Here is a 24,584-nt window from a genome sequence, read left to right as displayed (position 1 = left end):
GAATAAATTCATATTTGGGGGGAAATAGACAACTCTGTGTGGAAGAATTCCAAATATTTTATGTACATACTCTGTCCTCAAGGAGGTGGATCATAACTCTCCACTCTTTGGGTTTGTGCTTCACATAGTGACTTCCTTCCAACAAGTGTAGTGTGGAAGGGGTGGAGGAGTGACTTTCCAGTGGAGAAATCTGAGACACGACCTCAGCCAGGTTATCAAGGTCAACATCAACAGTCAAATCACGTGGATAGCATGGACCCTTGATAAGATGTTATAAAAAAGGCACTTTATCTGGTTGTCCTCCCAATAAACCATAATCCCAGCCTTACCATGAGAAAAGCATTGGACAGTTTACATTAGTGAGGTATGCTACAAAACACTTGATCACTGCTCCTCAAAACCGTCAAGGTTGGGGCTTCCCTGGTGGCGCAGTGGTTGAGAGTCCACCTGCCAATGCAGGGGACACGGGTTCGAGCACTGGCCTGGGAAGATCCCACATGCCAGGGAGCAACTAAACCCGTGAGCCACAACTACTGAGCCCATGTGCTGCAACTATGGAGGCCCAGGCGCCTACAGCCCGTGCTCCACAACGAGAGAGGCCACTTCAATGAGAGGCCGGCGCACTGCAACAAAGAGTAACCCCCGCTCTCTGCAACTAGAGAAAGCCCGCGCGCAGCAACGAACACCCAACACAGCCATAAATAAATAAATAAATAAATAAATAAATAAATAAATAAATAAATAAATAAAAAGTGTCAAGGTTATCAAAAACAAGAAAAGCCTGAGAAACTACCACAGCCCAGAGGAGCCTAAGAGGGCACTAGGCAAAAGCCAAGGAAATCTGAATAAAGTACAGACTCTGGTTAATATTATTTTATTAATATTGGCTCATTAATTGTAAAAAAGGAACCACACTAGTGTACGGTGTCAATAATAGAGGAAATTGGGAATGAGATATATAAGAACTCTGTATTATCCCCTTAATTTTTCTGTATATCTAAAACCATTCTAAAATAGATATAGTCTATTAGATAAAACAAAAAAGGTAATGATGATTTGATTGTGACATCAGAGTAGTGATACTTTGAGATATCTATAAAACTGCCTTAGGAAATTGTCTGTGATATCTGCTGGGGATATAGGCACAGGTACTCCTAATATTATTGTGGTTTGTTGTCTGCATTTAGATTTAAAGGACATGCTAAATACTAAATTGCAGTTAGAGGTTAGTGAAATTAAAGATGTAATATTCCCATCCAGATTCCACATACACTTTGATACATATTAAGAATCCCCTGCTCTTTGGTGAGGTCTAATTTTATGAAAGTGAAACACAGAGAGATGAATTAGGTTGTTCCAGCTTTTAAAAAGCCCGCATTCTAGGGTCAAGAATTCTTGCTGAGCCTTGTTGAAACTGTTTGCTACACTACCTCCTAATTTTGGAACTGCTAAACAGAGAGTTGGGAAGGCTTCCTAGAGTAAAAGTACTGCCTTGGCCTTGTGCAATTATACTGTTTAGGTTGCTGGACAAATCCAAGGATAAAACTGGCCTGGACCTAGTGATGGGCAATTCCAAAAGCAAGCTGAATGTGAGAAGTTCACTCACAGAGAACCCTAGTGTCAAAGAGCCTCTCTACTTGGGAATGGCTCAACACTGGGAAAATAAACCCTGGTTCAGCTGTAAAGAGAGCACATCCTTGGCCTTTTTCCCCCCTTAAATCCGGAAACTGATGATCTGGTCAGTTTAGGAGAGGGAGGGAGGGAAAGAGGGAGGGAGGAAGATGAGAGAGAGAGAGAAACCTGTTAATAGCTGGTGCCAATTTAAAGAGAGAAGGAAAGGGCTTATTATATACGTATATGCTAATATGATTCTTAAAGCCAATTCTGATCAATCCTTCGGGAAAGAAAGAGATGCAGCCATCTGTTAATGTGGCTTCAGCTTCTTTGTTTTCAAATGTTACAGCTGTCACCAGACCAGCCATTCCACTTGGGGCGAGGCCAGGGGGTTAGAGGGGGAACATCTGTCCACTAAGGACCCCACAAAACAGCAACAAAATCTTGGGGCGACCCCTCTCTCTTTCCTCGAGTGCTTTCGCTAGCCGGTCCTACTTCCCCACTCCTTTGGGAGTTTCCTGTTCCATTACGTAAGCAAGAGGGCGAGAGGTCCCAGCTTTCCTAATTGTGAGTGGTTTGGCTGGGTGTGTACGTGCGAGTAACTGTGTGTGTGTGGGGGGAGTGGAGCTCGCTACAAGGGGCTTAGAAAAACTAGTCGCCAATTTAAAATATTTTCGGAGTGTCTGAATATCTTAAGAGCTAATCCCACTCTCAAATTCAGCGAAATGAACAATACAGATAAGGCAGATGAAGAGGGTGGAAAACCCACACAGCGGAATGGAGCCGTCCATGCCGCGGGAGTGACAGGGGAGCGCTCAGAGGAAAGGCGCTCTGCAGGGAAAGTCACTCTGGCTCTTCTCTCTCGGTCCACCAGCCGGCGATGCTTCTTCTGTAAAAGCATTCCTAGAAAATAACCCTACAACCGGGAAGGGTAGCGATCGTTGAGCGCAGTTTGCAGGAGCCGGTGCCGGGAGAGGCCCCTCTCCCCCCGCGGCTGGCGCCGCGGAATGTGGCGATCCGGCCAGGGGCGGGGGATGACTTCCGGCGGCCGGAGCTCAGCGCCGGGAGCAGGTGCTGCAGGTGGCAGGTGGGGTGGGGGCCGGCCGAGCTGGCCACACACAGACGCGGCGCGGCGGCACTGCGGCCCCCGGGCAGCCGGCGCCGGGGACATGCGCTGATTCGATCCCTCCGGAGAAGGTAAGCAGCCCGGCTATTATTAGCCTCGGCCACACTGCGCGGTGCTTTCTGCTTGGTTAGTAATGGGGTTTGTAATACAGAGGGAAGAAGGGGAATATCCCTGCCGCCTTCTGCAATGGGAAAAGGAGCAACAACTGAAATCGAAATGTTAATCAGCCAAGTGCTTGAGATTATTGGAGGAGCGGTGTTACTGGGCAAACAAAGAAGGCGGTCAGCCTCTGTAATCTTAAGATAATCAACCATTGCTGTGCTACACTCGCTTAGATATTGAAGAGGATTCCGACGTTGCTACCTTCAACTTTCGCTTGGTTAATTTGTGGTTTGCGAGCAGCAGGTTCTTGTCAGCAGCCTGGGGAAGTAATCGGAAATCTTCCTTCTCCTTTTGCGTTCCTCAGCCTCCTCCCTTTCCAGTTATCAGAATGGGTCTGCACATTTCAACGTCAAACATCCACTTCAATACTGAACCTTTAGAAAGAATCTCAAATTAGAGGAGAAATTTACCTCCTGGAGTTCAGCTTGGGTTGAGCAGCACTTGTCCCCACTTCTCCCTTCATTTACCATCTTCTCTTGTCAATCATTTCATTGATTCCCCGCCCCCCCCCCCGCCGGGGATGCTGTGCTCATTAACAAACCAGCTCTTGTCAGCTCCTGTCCACCACCTGTGTTCCGTGACTGATTTTTCAAGGACCCAGAAAGGGCATTGCCTTATACCACGTTTGGACTGTTATCTGTGTCCTTCCCCAAAATGCATGACATGAAAAATCCTTTAAGCCCAGTACCAATATGGTTTCCGATAACTCCCTTCATTGTAGTCACTGCAGCTACCAGATGGGTTTCAAGGACAGCAGAATCTATTGGGGTGTGAGAAAGAGGGCTCTACCTACATATTTTGTGCATAAGAATAGGTGGAAGTAGAAATGCAAATGTCAGTCTATCCCGTTTTTCTTGAAGGTTTTTTAGTCCAGCTAGGTTGTGAGACAGCTAGCTGGGTAGGGTATGGGGCAAGTCCTCCTGCAAAAGCAAGCAGTGTGTTTGTCCTAGGATTCCCCCAATAACCTCAAAAGAGTTTCCAGAGAGACTTTTCCCCCAGGCAGTCAGAAAGCCAGGGGAGGTGGCCAAGGTAAACCTCAGGTTATTTGGGCATCCTCAAGTTAGTCTCCCCTTTTAGGGGTTCTGACCTAGGATTTCCCCACAAACGCTTTGCTCCTGAGCTCAAGTGCCCATTCTTGTTGCTCACCTAGGGATGTACAATTGAATGATATTCTGTGAAATGGTGAAGATTGCTATGGTGGGGATTGCAAATGTGCCACTTCACCAACAGAGAACAGTTGTAATAAGCCAGACTGTGTGGTGTCTGTGTGCCAATATTCCATTTAAAAAGAGGCTTGTTATCTTTAAATCTGAAATTAAAGAGACGGTTTGACTCAAAAGGCCATGGATTTTATTTTAACAAATTAAAATAGGAGATCAATAAAAAAGAGGGCCAGGGTTTATAGCTAACCTTCTTAGGTTTTTTTTTTTTTTTTTTTTTTTTTTTTTCTCGGTATGCGGGCCTCTCCCTGTTGTGGCCTCTCCCGTTGCGGAGCCCAGGCTCCGGACGCGCAGGCTCAGCGGCCATGGCTCACGGGCCCAGTCGCTCCGCGGCATGTGGGATTTCCCCGGACTGGGGCCCGAACCCGTGTCCCCTGCATCGGCAGACGGACTCTCAACCACTACGCCACCAGGGAAGCCCCTTACCTTCTTTTTTAAATATTGCTTTAGAACAAGATACTGGTTCTGAAGAATCATGTTACTTCTATTATATATCGTTATTGTTTTTCTGATTACAAATTCTCTATTTATAAATACACTTTGGAAAGACTTGAGTTGGTTTCTTTGTCTCTCTCTTCAGTATATGAGGCAGAAGGAGTGGAGGCGGGTGGGCAAATCCCGCTCCAAATGGCCCACTCAGAGAACTGTTCCCCGGACCATGCAAAGCTCTGGACCGAAATTGTTTTGGCTGGTTGTTATTATTATCTTTAAATGTGGTTTGGGTTTGAAAGATTAAATTTTCAATATTCTAAAATTTTGACTCAGGCACACCAAGTAGAAGAGAGAACAAAGAACAAGAATAGCAAAACTATTTTCCACCTTTCTTACCTAATTGTAAAATATTTAATTATATGAATAATTATTCTGAATAATAAGTGAAAAACATATTAAAATAATAATTCATTTTTAAGAAAGTAGCCCAAGGTTTATGAAATACAGGTTAGTGCAATTGATCTTAAGTACAGTAAAAATTTCTGTAATTTTAAAAGGTGTTTTTATGTTGAGTATTAGTACATGAAAATATGCTAATGATGGTTAGAAATTGAAATGTCTGTTACTTGGTTTCTGAAGAAACTGAATTCTTTGGCAAGAAATGGGTCAGGATTAGGGGACTGGAGCCGCCAAAGCCGGCATCATACCTGCCAGTGATTTTATAGGTGAGATGAATGCATTAAGTTATGGATTAGGGTTGGAGAAGCCTTCTGGGGAAGAAAGAAAACAAGATAGAAAATAGAATTTGTTATTTGAGTGCAACTAAGATAATTAAATTTAAGTTATTTCTGAGTTTGGATTTTGTTATATTTCAACAGTTTCTGAGGAAAGTTTCTAAATTCAAAGCCCTAGGTAGAAATAGTTGTATGATTTCCTATCCGAAACTGATTTATGACTCTATTTCCTTTGTTAAAAACGTTTCCCAGAGAAAGGCAAAATTAATTGCCCGGTGTTAAGGAGGAGGAGTAATACCAAATAGAAGGATGTACGCTATTAGTTGCTAAATGAACTGTGGGAACTTTTTTGTAGATTTGACAAGATAGAATTGAAATCAATCTGTTGCTTTCCAATCACGTAAAAAAAAAACATTTAGTCTGGTGGGTGGTCAGTGTTATCAGTAATTTAAGACTTGAGTACCGATTTAGGATTCAAAGTTGCTTCTCCTTACAAAAGGCATTTTCTGGTGCTGCATTACTGCCATTAGCTACAATTGAAATAGACTTATCCTGAGATTTTGAAAAACAGAAAAAGAGACAGTAGGATTAATAAGGCTTTGCCTCCACTGAGAATGGGTAGAAAAAGTGCTATTTTGAAAGTTATCAATGGCCTCTTAATTGCCAGATTTCTGCGCTGTTTCAACCTGCTCTTTATGTCTTTATTTTTAAGTTCTCTTCTAAGTTCTTTTTTAAAAATTTTACTGCTTAGTGTTTTATTCACTAAAATAGCATTTTTAATTGAAGTAGAGTTGATGTGTAATATTATATAAGTTACAGGTGTAAAATATAGTGACTCACAATGTTTAAAGGTTATACTCCATTTATAGTTATTCTAAAATATTGGCTATATTTTCTGTGCTATGCAATATATCCTTATAGCTCATTTTATAATAATAGTTTGTACCTCCTAATCTCCTATCCCTATATTGTTCTTTTTTTAAAATTAAATACTTGTGTTCAAAAGTATTGTTAATAAGTAATATATAAAGAGATATCTCTTTATCTAGTTTCTCACTAATCCCCTTAAATTACCTCATGACCAGCCTAAAACAAGTGCTGTTTATTTCTAGTTTGTGCCTCATGATATCACGACTATATGTCTTCATTTGTTCCTTTCACTCACCCTGCTACACGTTGAAACCTTGCTCACAGCATACACTGCCTCTTCCATGAACCCTTCCCCATACCCACCTTCCTTCTCATTTCAGATGTGTTTCTCCCTTGTCTAAATTCCTATGGCACTTCCTATTTTGGTCTATCCTTTAGTTTGAACATGATTTGCTGTTGTAAAATAACCCTAGAGAGCAGAGTCTTTGACTAACGACTTTTTATTACCTGCAACTCATAATACAGTGCCTAGCTATGTATATGCAAAGTAGATGTTCAGCAGTTTGATGTTAGTGAAGAAATTAGCTATTATTTTCCAGGGGTGTATATCCACCTACTCTGATATCCAAGTTAGGCTCTAAATAATGTGTGCAAGTACATTTTAGTTTAAAATCCCTATATAATAATATAGTGAAAGTACATTCAAACAGTTATATTCAACAAAAGTTATTGTGAGCTTACTTGCCCTTAAGTGGATATTGGCTCATCCGTATCAAAAAGCATAGTAAGCATTACAAAAGAAAACTTCAAAGAAGACATTGTACCAGCTTTCAGTATGCTTTCATTCTACTGAAAACAAGTAAGCAGGGGAAGATGTCTTGCATAAGTAAGTACTAGTCTTAAAGCGCTCTGCTAGGTACTTTCATCTATGGTGTATAATTTCATCCTGCTACTATATGCTAATTTTATGCTGAGACTCAGAGATCTTACCTAAATGGCAGAGATTCTTTCCACATTCACATGCTGTTCTTTGAAGTGTTAACGAGTGAAGGAAAACTATAAAACATAATCAGAGTAGTTTAAAATGGTTTCGTGATCAGGCTTTCCAGTGCTTTTTAAACTTTTGGGTCTTAACATCCCCTTTAATAATTCAATAAAGGCTATGCATCCACTCCCCAAGTACATACACAACACACATACACAGAATTTTGCCTGTAATTGCAGGTGTTTGCGGACCTAATAAAGCCCTCCTTTGCAAATGCTTTAAGGACATCTACGCTGGGCTCAGTTTTTCTTTTTGCTTGTTCTATGCTTAACATTTATTTTTGTACCTATTAAAATTAAACAAATTATTATCTGTTATAGTTGAGGTATAAACCTAAGCAGCTTCGTACTTTACAACTTTTCTTTTTGCATTTTTGTATTCTGTCCTCTCTCACACAAACACACACATTTATATAAATGAGATCAAATAATACTTTTCTGTGAAGAGAATGCTTAGAATTTATTCTTAACAATTTTTCTATATATCACACGTCAGTGTTAGCTATAGTCATCATGTTGTACATTATGTCCATAGTATGTATTTATCTTACAATTGGAAGCTTGTACCTTTGACCGTCTTCCTCCAACTTCCCCTCCCCTGACCCTCTGTCTCCTGTAACCACAGGTCTGATCTCTTTTTCTATGATTGTTTTCTTTTTTTTTAGGTTCCACTCATAAGTGAGATCATATAGTGTTTGCCTTTCTTTCTCTGACTTATTTAACTTAGCATAAAGCCTTCAAGGTCCATTTCTGTTGTCTCAAATGGTAGCATTTCTTTGTTTTCTTACAGATGAATAATATTTCAGTGTGTGTGTGTGTGTGTATACCTATAATATGTATATACCTATAAATATATAAAACAACCTCTTTACCCACTTGTCCATCAATGGGCACTTAGATTGTTTCCATGTCTTGGCTATTATAAATAATGCTGCTATGAACATGGGGGTGCAGATATCTTTTTGAGTTAGTGTTTTCATTTTCTTTGGATATATTCCTAGAAGTGGAGTTGCTAGATATATGTAGTTCTAGTGTTAATTTTTGAGGCTCCTCCATACTGTTTTCCATACTGGCTTTACCAATTTACAATCCCACCAACAGCACAAGGGTTCCCTTTTCTCCACATCCTCACGAGCATTTGTTATCTCTTGACATTTTTGAGGATGACCGTTCTAACAGGTGTGAAGTAATATCTCAATGTGGTTTTAATGTGCATTTCCCTAATGACTAGTGGTATTGAGCATCTTTTCATGTACCTGTTGGCTTTTCGTGTGTCTTCTTTGGAGGAATGTCTATTCGGGTCCTTTGCTCATTTTTTTAATTGGGTAATTTTTTTTTTTTTTGCTATTGATTTGTATGAATTTTTAATTTATTTTGGATATTAACCATTATCAGATATATGGTTTACAAATACGTTTTTCCCATTCTATAGGTTGTCTTTTCAATCAGTTTGTTGATTTGTTTTTGTTTTTGTTTGCTGTGCAGAAGCTTTTTAGTTTGATGTAGTTCCATTTGTTTATTTTTTATTTTGTCGTTTGTGTTTTCAGTGTCATATCCAAAAAGTCATTACCAAACCCATGTAATGAGCTTTATTCCTATGTTTTCTTCTGGCAGTTGCATAGTTTCAGGTCTTACATTTGAGTCTTTAATCCAATTCAAGTTAGTTTTGTGAGTGGTATAAGATATTGGTCCAATTTCATTCTTTTACATGTGAATATCCAATTATCCCAGGGTTCCCTCGTATGTAACTTCTCTCTTTTCTCTTGCTGGTCTTAAAATTCTTTCTTTGTTTTTGACTTTTGGTGATTTAATTGCAATGTGTCTCAGAGTAGCCCTATTTGAGTTCAACATGTTTGGGCTTGTTTGGGCTTCATGGATATGGATGTCCATTTCTCATCCTAGGTTTGGGAAGGTTTCATCCATTATTGCTTTAAATATACTTTTTTTCCCTTTCTCTCTCTCTTTTCTTTTTCTGGAATTCCCATAACATGAACATTGTTTACTTTGTTGTGTCCCATAATTTCCATAGGCTTTCTTCACTCTTTTTATTCTTTTCCTTTTTGTTCCTTTCACTGGGTAATTTCTAAAGTTCTATCCTCCAGTTTGCTGATTCTTTCTTCTGCATGGTCGAATCTACCTTTGAAACTTTTTATTGAATTCTTCAGTTCAGTTATTGTATTTTTAAAATCTAGTGCTCCTGTTTTTTTGATGTTGCTATTTCCTTGTCAAACTTCTTGTCTTGTTCATGCATTGTTTTCCTAATTTCACTTAGCTGTCTGTGCTTTCTTGTAGTTCACTAAACTTCCTTAGGAGGATTATTCTGAATTCTTTGACAGTTCATAGATACTCTTTTTTTTTTTTTTTTTGCGGTGTGTGGGCCTCTCACTGTTGTGGCCTCTCCCGTTGCGGAGCACAGGCTCCGGACGTGCAGGCTCAGCGGCCATGGCTCACGGGTCCAGCCCGCTCTGTGGCATGTGGGATCCTCCCGGACCGGGGCACGAACCCGCGTCCCCTGCATCAGCAAGCAGACTCTCAACCACTGCGCCACCAGGGAAGCCCAGATCTTTATTTTTTTAAGGTCAGTTATTGGAGTTTTATTAGTTTCCTTTGGTGGTGTCATATTTGCCTAATTTTTGTGATCCTTGATTCCTTACTTTGGTATCTGCATATCTGAGTAATTGGGCTCTTCCTCCAGACTTTACTGGGTATTATATTCAGTAGTAGTAGTAGATGGGGCTATGAAGTAGTTTCCTGGCAGAGAATCAGAGCTTGTATAGGACCTGGCTCTGGACAGGACCCAGAGCCTGTATAGTTCATTGTTTGGGAACCCAAATCAGGCCAGAGTGTGCACTTAATTCCCTGGTCAGGTGAGGGCACTGGTTTTGCCCTGCAGATGGGGGAGGCCACAGGCTGTGCTGTGTGTTCAAGTGCCACTGTATCTAGGGCTGTTTAGTGGTCTGTACAGCTTCCCATGTTCTCTGGTTAGGTTCCCCAGTTGGACATGCTGAAGGCTGTATTCAGTGATGAGTAGGGCTATGAATTAGATTTCCTGCCTGGGTGCAGCAGGAGAAGCAGCTCTAAAGCCAGTAAAGCTCTTTGTTGTCTTAACTCAAGCTGATCCACACTCCACGTTCTGTGGCTGAACAAGGCCACTGGCTTTGCTTTGCAGACTGTCAGCTCTGCCTACCCTTCTCTAGGCTTGAGCACTGCTGGGCTGCACAGTTTCTAGGAGTTGTCACCAATCCTTCTAGTCAGATGGGCCAGGAAGACACTCTCCACAGCAGATGGGATGGGGCTAGTCCCAGTTCCTTTGCCTGGGTGGGATGAGGAGGGGCCGCTCTAGGCTACTCTTAATTTCTCAAACAGGCTCCCCAGTTGGGAGGAGCTGGGAGCTCCTCTCAGCCTTGGATATGAATTAATCTCTGTGCCTGTGCATGGTACCGGATCCCTCCACACCTGATACTGGCTCTGCTTTGTACCAGAGCCAGTGATGAGCTCTGGCTGCCTGCCTCTTGGCTGGAGCACGACTGGGCCAAATAGCTTCCAGGATTTATTGCCAGCCCTTTTGGTCAGATGGCCAGAAGACACTGTCCACAGTGGGTGGGCTGTGACTCTGCTCTTTCCCTGGCTATGGGCAAACCAGGTTCAAGGGCCAGATGCGTATCAGGTGGATCTGTAGCCTGAGTTCCCTGGTTGTAGTGCCCCGCCAACCTGGCTCTGTAGATAAGCAAAGGTGCCCGTTGTGATCCCTACTTGGGCACTGCAGGTATGAATTCCATCGGTCACAATCCACGTGCTGGCTGCTGCATGCCCCTTCCCCCTTCATCACAGCCCGACTTGTAGTGGTCAAGCCCTGCAGACTCCCCTGCAGCCCCAGTGGAGCAGGTTAGAGCAGCGGCTCCCACAAAGCAGCCCCGATGCTAGTGGTGGAGCTTGCCGTCCCCCAGTTCTCTTCTCCTACTGGAGGAGCCAGAGGTTCACGGGAGGCCTCACCCATGGTGCTCCACTGGCCTGGGGGAGGGGCAGCGTGGTCAACGCGTAGCTCCTTCTCTCACCCTTCGAATGCAGTCTGTCTTGGTCTCTGTGGTGCACGGGGGTGCTTCAGCCTCACCTCCACGTTCTAGGATTCTCTCAAATAGTGTCCTGTTTGCAAATAATTGTTAGTTGTTCCTCCTGGGGTGGGGGGACGCGGAGCCAGGAATGACCTTGGTGATGTCACCCCACTCTGGGCTTACCTTGACAATATGTGTGTTCTTTATAGCCCAGACATTTCTGGTACTTGAAATGAGGTTCTCCTTTTATTGTTCTCCCTGCTTTAGGACCTAAAATGGGAGCTCTTCCTTAGCACTGGCACAAAGGCTGCTGAGATGACTAGGAAGCAAGTGCCAAGGAGGATAGTGAATCAAAGAACCTTGATTCATGGAAAAGGAATCCCAGAAGGAGCTCTAAACGTTACACATTCCAAAGGATTTATTCAGGGTTTTCCAATCAAAATCATTTTTACAAAAAAGAAACAGTTCTCAGACTTAGAGTAGTATACTGCCAAGTACATGGAAGAACATTGCCAGCAGTTGAGTGGTGTGGTCTGCTTTGAAATATATTCAGTTTTCTTAGGATGGACATATGTCTACTTCAAAGTTACTATTTCTTTCTAGTAATGCTGTCTACAGTAATATATTTGCTTTTGCCAAGTTAAGAAAACAATGACATCCCTCCCAGGTTCTAAAACAATTACCAGCATAAAAATACATTAAAATTTTTCGCTGATACTTAAGGAAACCAGTACTAGCTAGCATTCCTACTGATGCTGGTATTCAAAGAGAGGCGTGACAAAACCATTAATCTGGAAGAAACTGGGTTGGAAAGATGGAGAGAAAGAACTCAAGAGGACTACTTAAGCTGTTGCTTTCTTTACATGTCCCCAAATATGATAATAACCATATAAGCTCCTAAAATAAGTGCAATTTTATGCAAACTTCATAGTATGCCTAGTAGGAGGTAAATTTTTACTTTATTTTATAGTATATTTTTATTTTTTATTTTGGTAAAATGTCCCATAATGTAAAATTTACCATTTTAACCATTTTTAAGTGTATCATTTATTGGTATTAAGTACATTCACAATGTTGAGCAACCATTATCATTATGCATTTTAAGACCTTTCTTATTATCCCCAACAGAAACTGTACTCACTAAACAATAACCCCTTATTTCTCCCCTCCCCTTAGCCTCTGGTTAACTCTATTCTGTTTTCTGGGTTTATAATTTGCCTATTCTCACTACCTCATATAAGTGGAATCATACAATAGTTGTCCTTTTGTGTCTGGCTTCTTTCACTTAACATAGTGTTTTCAAAGTGTATCCATGTTATAGCATGTAGCAGCATTTCATTCCTTTTTAAAGCCATACAATGTATAGTGATTTTTAGTTGCAAAACACTTTTAGTACATTGTGTTTCTATTATATTAATGGTATCTAGCATATATCACTACCATATTACCTTTAGTAGATGCCCAGTAATGTGTACTATGAGTGAGCCATAATTTCATTCAGTCAAAACCCATTGATAAACATTTATTAAGTTCCAAACAGTTTTATGATTTCAAGAAATGTGGTAATGGACATAGAGGTTCATGTCTTTATGTGCTGGAGCTTTTACTTTTGACGGAAGAATTCTTGGAGTGGCATGGAATGGTATTGTTAGGTCAGAGATTATGCAGAAACATTTATCATTTGAATACATACATTTACTATAAAAACCATCAACTTCTTCAACAGATAATATTCCTGTAATTTATGTAACCATTTATGACCATCTTAAAAATGAATGCAAGTAATATAAGGGAATCCACTTCATGTGATTTGAGCAAGGAAACATTCTCACTTTTTTCATTTCTAGTTCATGGAAGAAAATTCCTATACACAAGTATTGAAATATTTCAAGTCTCTGGATCACACATTTCATCATTTCAAAAATATTACGGAGTACATCACGGATGTCAGTCAAGTCTTGTAACAACAGTGTAGAAAACTAGTAACATTTATAGCTAGTTTTTTTTTAAGCTTCAGCAATGGATCATTTCTATCCAGCCTAATCTGAAATTTTAATTAGATTAATTTTTAAAATAAAAAAGATTAATTTTTAATCTAAAACTATTTTTAGTTCATATTTATGTACCTGCATTATGGTAAATCTTTTATCTTGTTGTTTTTTTTTCTTAGTTTCTCTTTAGAGTATCTTTTAAAATTTATTTTTAAACAGAATAATTAAAGCCCAAAGATGAGAATGTCTCATTTAAGCTAAACTAAAGAATGTTGGAATAGCTGAAGTAGGAACACAATTGGCACAACTTTTCACTACCCTCCATAGAAGAAGACTGTTTTGATTTGCATGGTCCAAGAAAGGAGAAACAGATAACTTGCTGGGGATTGCATCCTGCTTTACTTAAATTAGACATTAACAGGCTAAAAGGGCAAGGATGAAGCAACATGTTTATAACATATTTTTGCAAAGCTACTTAAAGGTGAAGGGTTGCAAGAACACAGACAGACACACCCTCGACATTTCACAACAATATTTTAAGGTATGCCTTTTCTTTGATTGATAGGGATGGAGGGACCTATTAATAAACATTTCTCCTATTTACTTTTGTCTTTATTGCTGTCTCATCAAACCCTCATTAAAAAACAGACATAAAACAAATAAGCATTCTGACTTTTGCCGAATAAGCACCAACAAGCTCACATCTTAAACGATGGACTGCAATGGCTGTGAGACTGAGGATGCTTGGTCATTGCAACAGTGGCAGCAACACGACCCGCTTTGTTCCCTCTGTTGTGCACTGCGGAGTCTGAGTATAGAGAGAAGCCAGTGATACCGTTAGGCCATTCCTTACACTCCTCTCCATGCTCTTTCACACTCAGGTTCTCTGGTCATCTCAGTGTAGTGAAACACCACCAGGATGCTAATACCCTCTATCCATTCACACAACTTAATGCTTCTGACACTTGCAGAAATAACGTCGAATCTGAATTGGTGGTACCCAATAGAGTCACTAAGAATAATCCGTCAGACTCACCAAATCCAAATTCAGATTTAAAGGCCATCAAATTTTAAAGATAACGAAGATTTTAAGATCTCAATATTTATTATATATGGTCATATGTAAAAATTTAGAAATGTAAAATTATATGTTTAGCTTTTTAATTATAAGCTATGTTCACTGGAGAATTAATGCATTCTTAAAAGAATTCATTCTGAAAAGATTACATTAGCACTTTTTTTAAACCACTACCCTCAAAAATAAATTGTGACAAATCATTGTTCACCCAAGTTTATCTATCTCTCATCTCAAGGAAGTGAGTTGTTCTTGGGGAAATTGCTTTCATCTAATTTGTGGTTTTCTGCAGTGGATCAAGCTGAAATGAAATGGGGCTGACATTCTTAACTATTATTTCGGGCCCACATTTACCAGAACTACCTAATGATCAGTACCGAAGAGTTTTATAATAAATAAATATGTATGTATTGAGAGTCTCCACTGATAAAAGTTAGTTGAGACATGGCTGGTGATCCCGTAGAAGAGATTTCTAGCTTATATTTCTTACATCATCTCCCTAGGAGAAAGCAATCCAGGATTGCAAAGCAAGGCATGAGACAGTAGCATTTGGTGTATTCTATAAACGTTTAGATTTCTAGGGAGCTCATTGGTATTATATATTGTGGTGAGCACTCAAATGTAAACTGTGACTTTAAAATAGTAAAATATCAAGACCGTAAAAATTCCTGCAACTTAAATGGTCAGTTTGGTATTTGGCTTTATTATAGGCATTTTCAAGATATTTATTAAACAACCAAATGAACCAATACCAGTTAATTTTGAAAACTGCCTTCCTAATACAAAAGAATTGGTATTCTACACAAGTTCCTTGTGACTATTTTTGTAAGTGTGGTGGGAATGAATTATGGATGGCACTACCCTTTTTCCTGTTTCTTGTCTGAGGTTTTGGTAAGGTGCAAATTAGAGGTGATGGACCTTAAAGTTTGAGCAGTTCAAGACACTCAACCAGTAAGTCAGAAAGAGAAAGACAAATACCATACGCTAACACATATATATGGAATCTAAGAAAAAAAAATGTCATGAAGAACTTAGGGGTAAGACGGGAATAAAGACACAGACCTACTAGAGAATGGCCTTGAGGATATGGAGAGGGAGAAGGGTAAGCTGTGACAAAGTGAGAGAGTGGCATGGACATATATACCAAACGTAAAATAGAAGCTAGTGGGAAGCAGCCGCATAGCACAGGGAGATCAGCTCAGTGCTTTGTGACCACCTAGAGGCGTTGGAAAAGGAGGGTGGGAGGGAGGGAGATGCAAGAGGGAAGAGATATGGGAACATATGTATCACTGATTCATTTTGTTATAAACCAGAAACTAACACACCATTGTAAAGCAATTGTATTCCAACAAAGATGAAAAAAAAAAAACAGTGAGTAGAATTCAAATAAGTACTAGTAGATATAAAAATAATAAAAAATAAATTTTGGCAATAAAATAAATAAATAAATAAACACACTCAACCAAGCACAGTCCATTTTCCCAGGACAAGAAAACATATGACATTACTCTTCTTTTTTCAACCACAATGGATTTGAACTTTTAGAAAATTGAAAATGCAAGATACAGATTTTATTGTTTTTAAGTAATTTATTTATTTATTTATTCCTGGTGGTGTTGGTTCTTCGTTGCTGTGCATGGGCTTTGTCTAGTTGTGGGGAGCTGGGGCTACTCTTCATTGCGGCGCGGGCTTCACATTGCGGTGGCTTCTCTTGTTGCAGAACATGGGCTCTAGGGCACACCGGCTGCAGTAGTTGCGACGCACGGTCTCAGTAGTTGTGGCTTGCGGGCTCTAGAGCACAGGGTCAGTAGTTGTGGCGCATGGGCTTAGTTGCTTTGCGGCATGTGGGATCTTCCCAGACCAGGGTTCGAACCCATGTCTCCTGCATTGGCAGGTAGATTCTTAACCGCTGCGCCACCAGGGAAGCCCAAGATACAGATTTTCATAAGAAAATATTAGTCAACAGTTCTCTTATCTCTATGTCTTTTCCTATCTCATTGATTGTGAAGAATACACTCATAGAGAAAGCAAAATCTACATCAGTTGAAAATTCTTTCCACCTACATGCATGTTATAGTGGATGTGTAACATCTTCACAGGGTTTGTGAAATCACTATTTCACCACAAAAATTAAATATGACCCTAAAATGATCTGACACTAATTAGTCCATTGAATAAGGGGAGGAGGATTGGCATCTTGGTCATTGTTTAGAAGAAAAAAAAATCATTAACCTGTTAGGCAAAATACTTGTCTTTAAAATAGCCCTTAATAAATATAATAGAAAATGAAATAAAATGGCAGTACAGTGTTATGAAAGGAAAGCAATTGGGTTGATCTCAAAGTGAGTATAAAAATCAATGTTTTTTGTTTAGTTTGTTAATAATTTTATTCTTAGAGCTCTCAGGCAGCTAGCTTTTGGTCATTTTTAAGATCAATCGAAAAGTCTAAACATTATTTTTAAGGTATGCAGCTCACAAGGCCCTCCTCTCCTCCTTTCTCTCTTTCTTTTAATCTTTTAGTTTATTTTGGGGAGTTTTGGCTACCATTTATGTTCTAATCATGTTTTTCAGGAAGTGAATTTGAACTTTGAACCTCACCTAGTTTGAATCCTACCTCTATTGTTTTCTATCTCTATGACTTAGGGTAAGTTACTTAACCACTGTGAATTGTTTCTGGATATTTAAAACAGGAAAATCACAGGGTTGTTGCGAAGATTAAAGAAGATAACATAAAAGGGAACTTATTGCAGTGTTTGAGACATAGTAAGGGTTAGTAAACATTTCCAGTTTTTATCTTTCTAATTCTCGTGAGCAGTTTACGATGAGATCTCATTACCACAGATTTTCCCTAAAATTATGAACCTTTTCCCACCCCTCTCCATTTTAAAGCAAACCTTGAAATGACTGAACCTCATAGGAAGATGTCTCAATGCAGGTAATCCCAGTAGCAGGAGAGGTTGAAGCTACCACAATGCAAAGTTGTCAGGCTCTGATCTGGCAGTAGCTGTGGGAATTAGTCTTAGCTTCTATTTTTAACTCTTCCAGGAGTTGATTGGATGACCCAGGAGAACTCACGTGGCATCTTATTTTCTTTCTGAATTTCTTTCTGCATCTTATTTTCTTTCTGAATTGTACCATTTGTCTAATCACTCTTTTCACTGACTCATTATCAGAAATGATATCAAGGTTGTTGAATAAGGGTGTTGATTTCAGAAGTAATGTTATAGAAAATGGGAATTGTTCCCTTTCTTCAAAGCAATAGTTGAGAATTTTATTTTATTTTTTTCTGATACAGTATTGAAGTTCCTGGGAGAGGGCAACTTTAATTTATAAAGAGTTGTTAACATTCACTTCCTCTAACAAAAGCCTTTAAAGGTAATACTACTAATTATCTGCCTTGTACCCCAGTCTTTTTTTTAAAATATGTAACTGTTGAAGTTTTTGTTTTTTTTTTTTTTTTTCTTTTTGCGGTATGCGGGCCTCTCACTGTTGTGGCCCCTCCCGTTGCGGAGCACAGGCTCCGGACGCGCAGGCCCAGCGGCCACGGCTCACAGGCCCAGCCGCTCCGCGGCATATGGGATCCTCCCAGACCGGGGCACGAACCCGTATCCCCTGCATCGGCAGGCGGACTCTCAACCACTGCGCCACCAGGGAGGCCCTGAAGTTTTTTAATGTTAATCAGTATCATTAAGTTGTCCAGAAAGGAAAGTTAATCTGTTACTCCATTGTACATCATATACAAAGGAATCTTCTTGGTATATGATATCTTTCTATTTGACTGAATCTCAATGAATTTAGAGAGTACATGTAAGAATTTTAATATTCAGAGTCTTATTCATAACCGTGCACTACTGAGTAGATTCAATCACTAGCAACACCTTTAAACTGAAATCAAAAATAGAGCCTCAGTTAACGTGAAAACTTTAGTACCAGGAACACCTGCCTATGGAAACTGCACTGTTAGCACACGGATGAGCTTTAGTATGAGAACAGTTTTGGGGCCTCCCTGGTGGCACAGTGGTTGAGAGTCCGCCTGCCGATGCAGGGGACGCGGGTTCGTGCCCCTGTCCGGGAGGATCCCACATGCCGCGGAGCGGCTGGGCCCGTGAGCCATGGCCGCTGAGCCTGCGCGTCCAGAGCCTGTGCTCCGCAACGGGAGAGGCCCCAACAGTGAGAGGCCCGCGTACCGCAAAAAAAAAAAAAAAACTATTTTGTTGGGCTTGAAAAGCACATAATTTTACATTTTTTTCTTATTTGGCTTTTTATCATTATGTGGACCATTTAGGTCTAAGGAAACAAGTACAAAAACTGCCTAAAGCCTTCCATTTAATATGTAAGCCATAGTTGTCCACAAGAGAGAATTTTGTGGTGATCAATAACTCTAGCCAAATCGGCAATAATTTATTTCAGTTGGTAGAGTCTAATCATGTGTACCTAACTATGTTCTTTTAAGTAAAAAGTGTAAAACATTTTTAGTAGTAAGTTTGTCCTGAATTTCCAAGTCAATATTTTTAATCCCTGTTTGAATACTGAATTCATTAGCTATTCACCAAAGGCTTGAGGCATAGATTTGGGGCATAGTCTGCTTCTAAGAAGAGATGTAGCAAACAGTCTAAATTCCTGTTTGAAATATACATGTGCATACACGTATACACATATATTATACAAAAATTTATAGACAGACATTCCCCGAATTACAATGGTTCGACTTAGCGATTTTTCAACTTTACCATGGTGTGAAAGTGATACTCGTTTAGTAGAAACTATAGTTTGAATTTTTTCATTTTTTCAAAGTCTACTTTGAATTTAGAGTAGAAACTATACTTTTCCCAGACTACTGATATGCAGCATGATGTTCTCTTGTGATGCTGGGCAGCAGCAGCAAGCCACTCCTCCCACTCAGCGACTCGATCACAACTGACACACTTACAACCGTTCTGGTTTTCACCTTCAGTACAGTATTCAATAAAACAAATGAGATATTCAACAGATTATTATAAAATAGGCTTTGTGTTAGATGATTTTGCCCAACTTTAGGCTAATGTGAGTGTTCTGAGCACATTTAAGGTAGACTAGGCTAAACTATGACAGTTGGTAGATGGGGTGTACTATAAGCATTTACAATTTATGATATTTTCAATTGATGATGGGTTTATCAGGATGCAATGCCATAGTAAGTTAAGGAAGATGTGTGTTTTATGTGTATTATATATATTAATTATATTATCCAATTATGTGTATAAATATATATATGCATATATGTGCATGTATATATGTCTGCTTTCATGAACATTTGCCTTCTATTTCACATATTTGATTATATTTTTAATTTTTTTATTTGGTTATATTTAAAATAAAGAGACAAGTTCTTGGAGAAGCATTTGAAGAATCTTTGTTTCCAGAGTCAAGTTTTGCAAAGAAAACTTATTTTTTCACTAGCTGTTTATTTTTCAATAGTTAAAAAAATATTTTTAAATTTCAAAGTGATTCTTTAATATATGAATACGAATATGTATTTACTTCAGGTGCTATATATGTTATTTATACATATGTGTATTTATATATATTTAAATGTTTTTAAACCTGATCTTACTGGGTTATGTCTACTATCCAATTATGTGAGAAGAGTGATATTGTTGCCTTTCAGCTTGGAACATGCTTCTGTTTCATTTGATTATATTTTATCCATTAAGTGCTCTGGCCTTCCATTAGCTCTTTTGCTTTGAGGAATACATTTTATAGTGCATTAGAAATATTCTTCTCTTTTTCATGCCATAATTTTCCAGTGTCTCGCAAAATCGTAATTTGGAATGTTCTGCCTTGAATAGTGTTTCAGAATAGAGACTTGTCCCTTTTGGAATCATCAGATCTGTTGGTTAGGTACAGTATTTCTTATTTTTTCTGTTGGGGAAAGGGAGGAAGGAAACTGCACTATGGAATGTTCCAGTTTTTTTTTTTTTTTCTTACGCTTATATCAAAAAAATGCACTCTTCTAGTAAAACTAGAAACATGAGAGTGGCAGTTACATAGTTCCAAATTAGGACAACCTAATATACTGTAATTTTTTTCAAGTAAGAGAATAACCCAGGTAGTATACTATTAACTAGATTTTTTAAAATAGCCATTTGTTGATGAATAATTCTATTCTTTTTCCATTCTTAGTTTCATAACATTTTTACACAAAGGTTTATATTAACAAATGCCATCAGTTGTATTGTTGGTTTCCTCCTGCTTTCTGATTAGTTCTATAATTTAAAAATGCTTAAAGTCCAGACTTCTCAACTAGAAAACATAAGCACAGTAAAAGCAGTGTTTTTTTTTTTTTTTTTTGCGGTATGCGGGCCTCTCACTGTTGTGGCCTCCCCCGTTGCGGAGCACAGGCTCCGGATGCGCAGGCCCAGCGGCCATGGCTCACGGGCCCAGCCGCTCCGCGGCATATGGGATCCTCCCAGACCGGGGCACGAACCCGTATCCCCTGCATCGGCAGGCGGACTCTCAACCACTGCGCCACCAGGGAGGCCCTAAAGCAGTGTTTTTAAAATTAATTCTGGAATATATTTCTCTTGATGGTAAAGACATATAAGATTACAGATGTGTATGTTTGGATGCTTTATAAATAAAAGTAATATGATTAATAATAATAATCATGTATTAATTTATACTACCAGAAATTCCCTCTAAATACTTTCTAGGACACAAACATTTATGACATTTCTATATTGTTCTCATTTTATTATTTTAATGAAATATTATACAGGTAGTATTTCATAAAAACATTGCATCAATTGTAATACAAGTTTAGGAATTTTAATTTGTATGTAAATATACTAACTTCTGTTGAAATTGCTACAGCTTAGGGTCAAAATTAATTTGAAGGTTATTACTGTTATTATTCTGGTTTTTCTTAGCTGCTGTCTCAAATTAATTATAAAGATAAAAATATCCCTGGCTTCGAGTTTCTGCACTATTAATGACATACCGAGATGTCTCTTGGGTATCAGTAAATGATATATTTTAGAGCATAACTTACTAAATGACTTGCCAGTTGGCAGACCACCTTTGACAATAAAATATATTTGATAGTCTACCTTTGCAAATTCATTGTACCACACAGATGTGATCTTGGTAATTGACATATGACTATTAAGCTTCAATCATTCTCCATAATATTCCTATTACCAATTATTAACAGAATAAAGGGGAGATAACAATTCTATAGTATTTATTCAGATTTTTGTTTAAAGTCAAGTATAATCTATATTTCTATAGCGCTTTTTTAATCTAACACCTCACTTAAGTAGAAGGAAGTGTTCTAGAGGTTTGTTATTAGCTTTTAAATGAAGTAATCTTTAACTATCTTTTATTTAAAAATACTAAAAAAAAGTTTCATGGTCTTTAATTAAATATAAATATTGGAATTGTCTATGAAACTTTTGAAATGGTCAATCACATAAAAACATAGGGATATCCTTTAAAGCAGGGGTCCCCAACCCCCTGGCTGTGTTAGGAACTGGGCCGCACAGCAGAAGGTGGGCGGCGGGCGAGCGAGCGAAGTTTCATCTGCTGCTCCCCATGGCTCGCCATCGCTCCCATTACAGCTTGAACCAACTATCCTCCCCCGCCCACCCTGTTGGTGGAAAAATTGTCTTCCAGGAAACCGGTCCCTTGTTCCAAAACAGTTGGGGATCACTGCTTTAAAGCATATGAATTTCTAATATATTTATTTAGGTTATATATGCTGAACTTTTTTTTGCATAATAGCTCATAGGTAACCTTCACTATTAAGTATTTTATGATGCTTAGAATCGGAAACAATACAGAAACTAACAAATTAAAATTGTTTTTTGTAAAATGTCAAGTGAGAAGAGAAGAATGTTAAATAATAAATATAGCATATTCACAACTTGGTTCTGAATATCACACACATAGAGAAAAAAGACCCAAAGAAAATTTAAAAATTATTTATCAATGGTTAACTCAAGAAATGAGAGAGTCAGGGTGACCTTTACTTCCTCCCGTTCTCATTCTGTATTTCCAAATTCATTGCAATATATATGTATTACTTTTAGAACCGTTTAAGAAGAAATGTCCCAGTTTGGATAATTTTTTTTAGATGTTGGGGGTAGGAGTTTATTGATTTATTTATTTATTTTTGCTGTGTTGGGTCTTCGTTTCTGTGCGAGGGCTTTCTCTAGTTGTGGCAAGCGGGGGCCACTCTTCATCGCGGTGCGCAGGCCTCTCACTATGGCGGCCTCTCTTTTTGCGGAGTACAGGCTCCAGACGCACAGGCTCAGTAGTTGTGGTTCACGGGCCTAGTTGCTCTGCGGCATGTGGGATCTTCCCAGATCAGGGCTCGAACCCGTGTCCCCTGCATTAGCAGGCAGATTCTCAACCACTGCGCCACCAGGGAAGCCCGATAATTTTTTTTTAACATCTAAACATTGCCGAGTATTGTTAAAATGTTCAGTTTTTATGTAGCTTTCTGGAAGATCTAGCTGGCCATAAAAAACTGAATATATTAGAGGAGGGGGAGTTTTCCCTCATCTTGAAATAATAATGATAAATAATATTTTTAAAGCATTAAATAATTTTCAAAGCACTTTTATGTACATTTTCTCCTTAGACCATCCTAACTCTCTAGAGTCGGTAGAAAAAGGATTATACTCATTTTGCCCAGGGTGGGCGTTGGAGGGTGGGAATTGAAATTCATGAAGTTTAGCAAATTGCCCATTTAAGCCGTACACAGTTATTAAGTGGCAGGGCCAGAATTCTAACCTGTTTCATGCCATGGCCAATCTAGTGCTTTCCTCTATGCTCTAGGAACTGGACATATTTAAGACGTAAGCACAAAAATGGAAATAGGTCTGAATCTTGCTCTAGTTGCAAATTTGCCTATAGACCTCACTGGAGCCTGAACCAGGAAAATCTATATGAATTTCTTTCTTCAACCCAAAGAAATGGCCATGTTAAATAATTCCTAGGTTTAATTTAAAAAAATCTATACTGTGTGTTTTTTCACCATATTCCAGTTTGTGTATCTTGTGTCTATCAACTTCTCCAAAGAACCATGCTTCCTACCTAAAGGATTGCATTGCTTAATAAACAAACATTGACAGTTCTGATGCTAACCTGAATTAAATAATATACCAATCATTTATGAGATCCGCCTTAGTATTTTTACACTCCTGAAATATCATCTCTATAACCTGCTTTTTAAAATAGTCTGACACCTACCAAGTACTCTTTCACTTCCTACAAGAAATCAAGAAAAAGAAAGCATTTGTGTTTTTAATTTTAGTGAAGGGTTCTTGATTTAAGACTTAGTCATTTAGTGTCATTTGAATTTCAAGTGTGCCTCAAGTACTTGAGGTTCTCTCTGTATGACTTCTCCAGAGTTTCCACATATATATCATCATTAATTTCATCTTTCACTTGGGATTAGCACAAGAAAAGTTTTATTTACTACTATTTCTTAGTTTTCTTCATTTCAAATATTCAGTGCCTTGTCAAAAATAATATTATAGTCTTATACTGTTCATTGATAACAGATAATAACAAGAAATTGTGATTCTGGTTTTCAGTTAAAAAAACAAAATGAGAAACTAAAGAAATAATTACTATAACAATGTTTTTCTCCATTTAGCTAATCAGATATTCACATCAGTGAGTGTTAGATTTTGAGACTATGAATCCCAATACTAAATGTTATATATTCAGAGAAGTGAAAAATAATAATTATTATGCTTCCTCTGTGCTAAATACTATTTTAAAGCCAGTTGGAATCCCCCCTCACAACAATCCTAAGAGGTAGGTACTGTTTGCACCTATTTTACAGCCAGACAAACTGAGGCACAGAATGATTAAATTATTCATGGTCACACAGCTAGTAAGGCACAGATACAGTATTTAAAATCAAGTCTGTTTTTGTGAGAGTCCACATTCCCAAGCCCTGTGATGAAAGCGTGTGATCCCTACTATTTGCTATATACCCATTTCCTTGCTTTGTGGAAAGAAAGGGAGTGAGGGAAGAGGAGGGAAAGGGAGGGAGGGAAAGAGGAAAAGCAGGCGGAATGGAGGGAGGCAGGAGAATTGTCAAAATTCTGCCAGCGTGTTGATACTGTGTGTTATTTCTTATAATAAGGTTGAAATTAAGGACTTGTAGAGATTTACATAGAATAAATAATTTTAAATTTCCTTAAGGGAAGTCTCTGGTAATATTATCAGATGGTGACAGCAAGTGAATTTCTGTTTAATTCTATTCCTA

General features: G+C 38.8%; 1 long non-coding RNA gene across 2 annotated transcripts in view; it reads left to right on the top strand.

The window, feature by feature from the left end:
• The first annotated feature begins 2,680 nt into the window (after positions 1-2,680).
• The window catches only part of LOC309807106, a 111,319-nt gene continuing 89,415 nt past the window's right edge, over positions 2,681-24,584 (top strand). For both annotated transcript variants that reach the window (XR_014294505.1, XR_014294506.1), the window contains exon 1: positions 2,681-2,811. This is a non-coding gene — a long non-coding RNA (uncharacterized lncRNA). The remainder of the gene's footprint in view (positions 2,812-24,584) is intronic.

Source organism: Mesoplodon mirus, assembly GCF_964341445.2.
Source record: "Mesoplodon mirus genome assembly, chromosome: 7".
Lineage (NCBI taxonomy): Eukaryota > Metazoa > Chordata > Mammalia > Artiodactyla > Ziphiidae > Mesoplodon > Mesoplodon mirus.
This window is presented reverse-complemented; position numbering and strand designations above follow the sequence as displayed.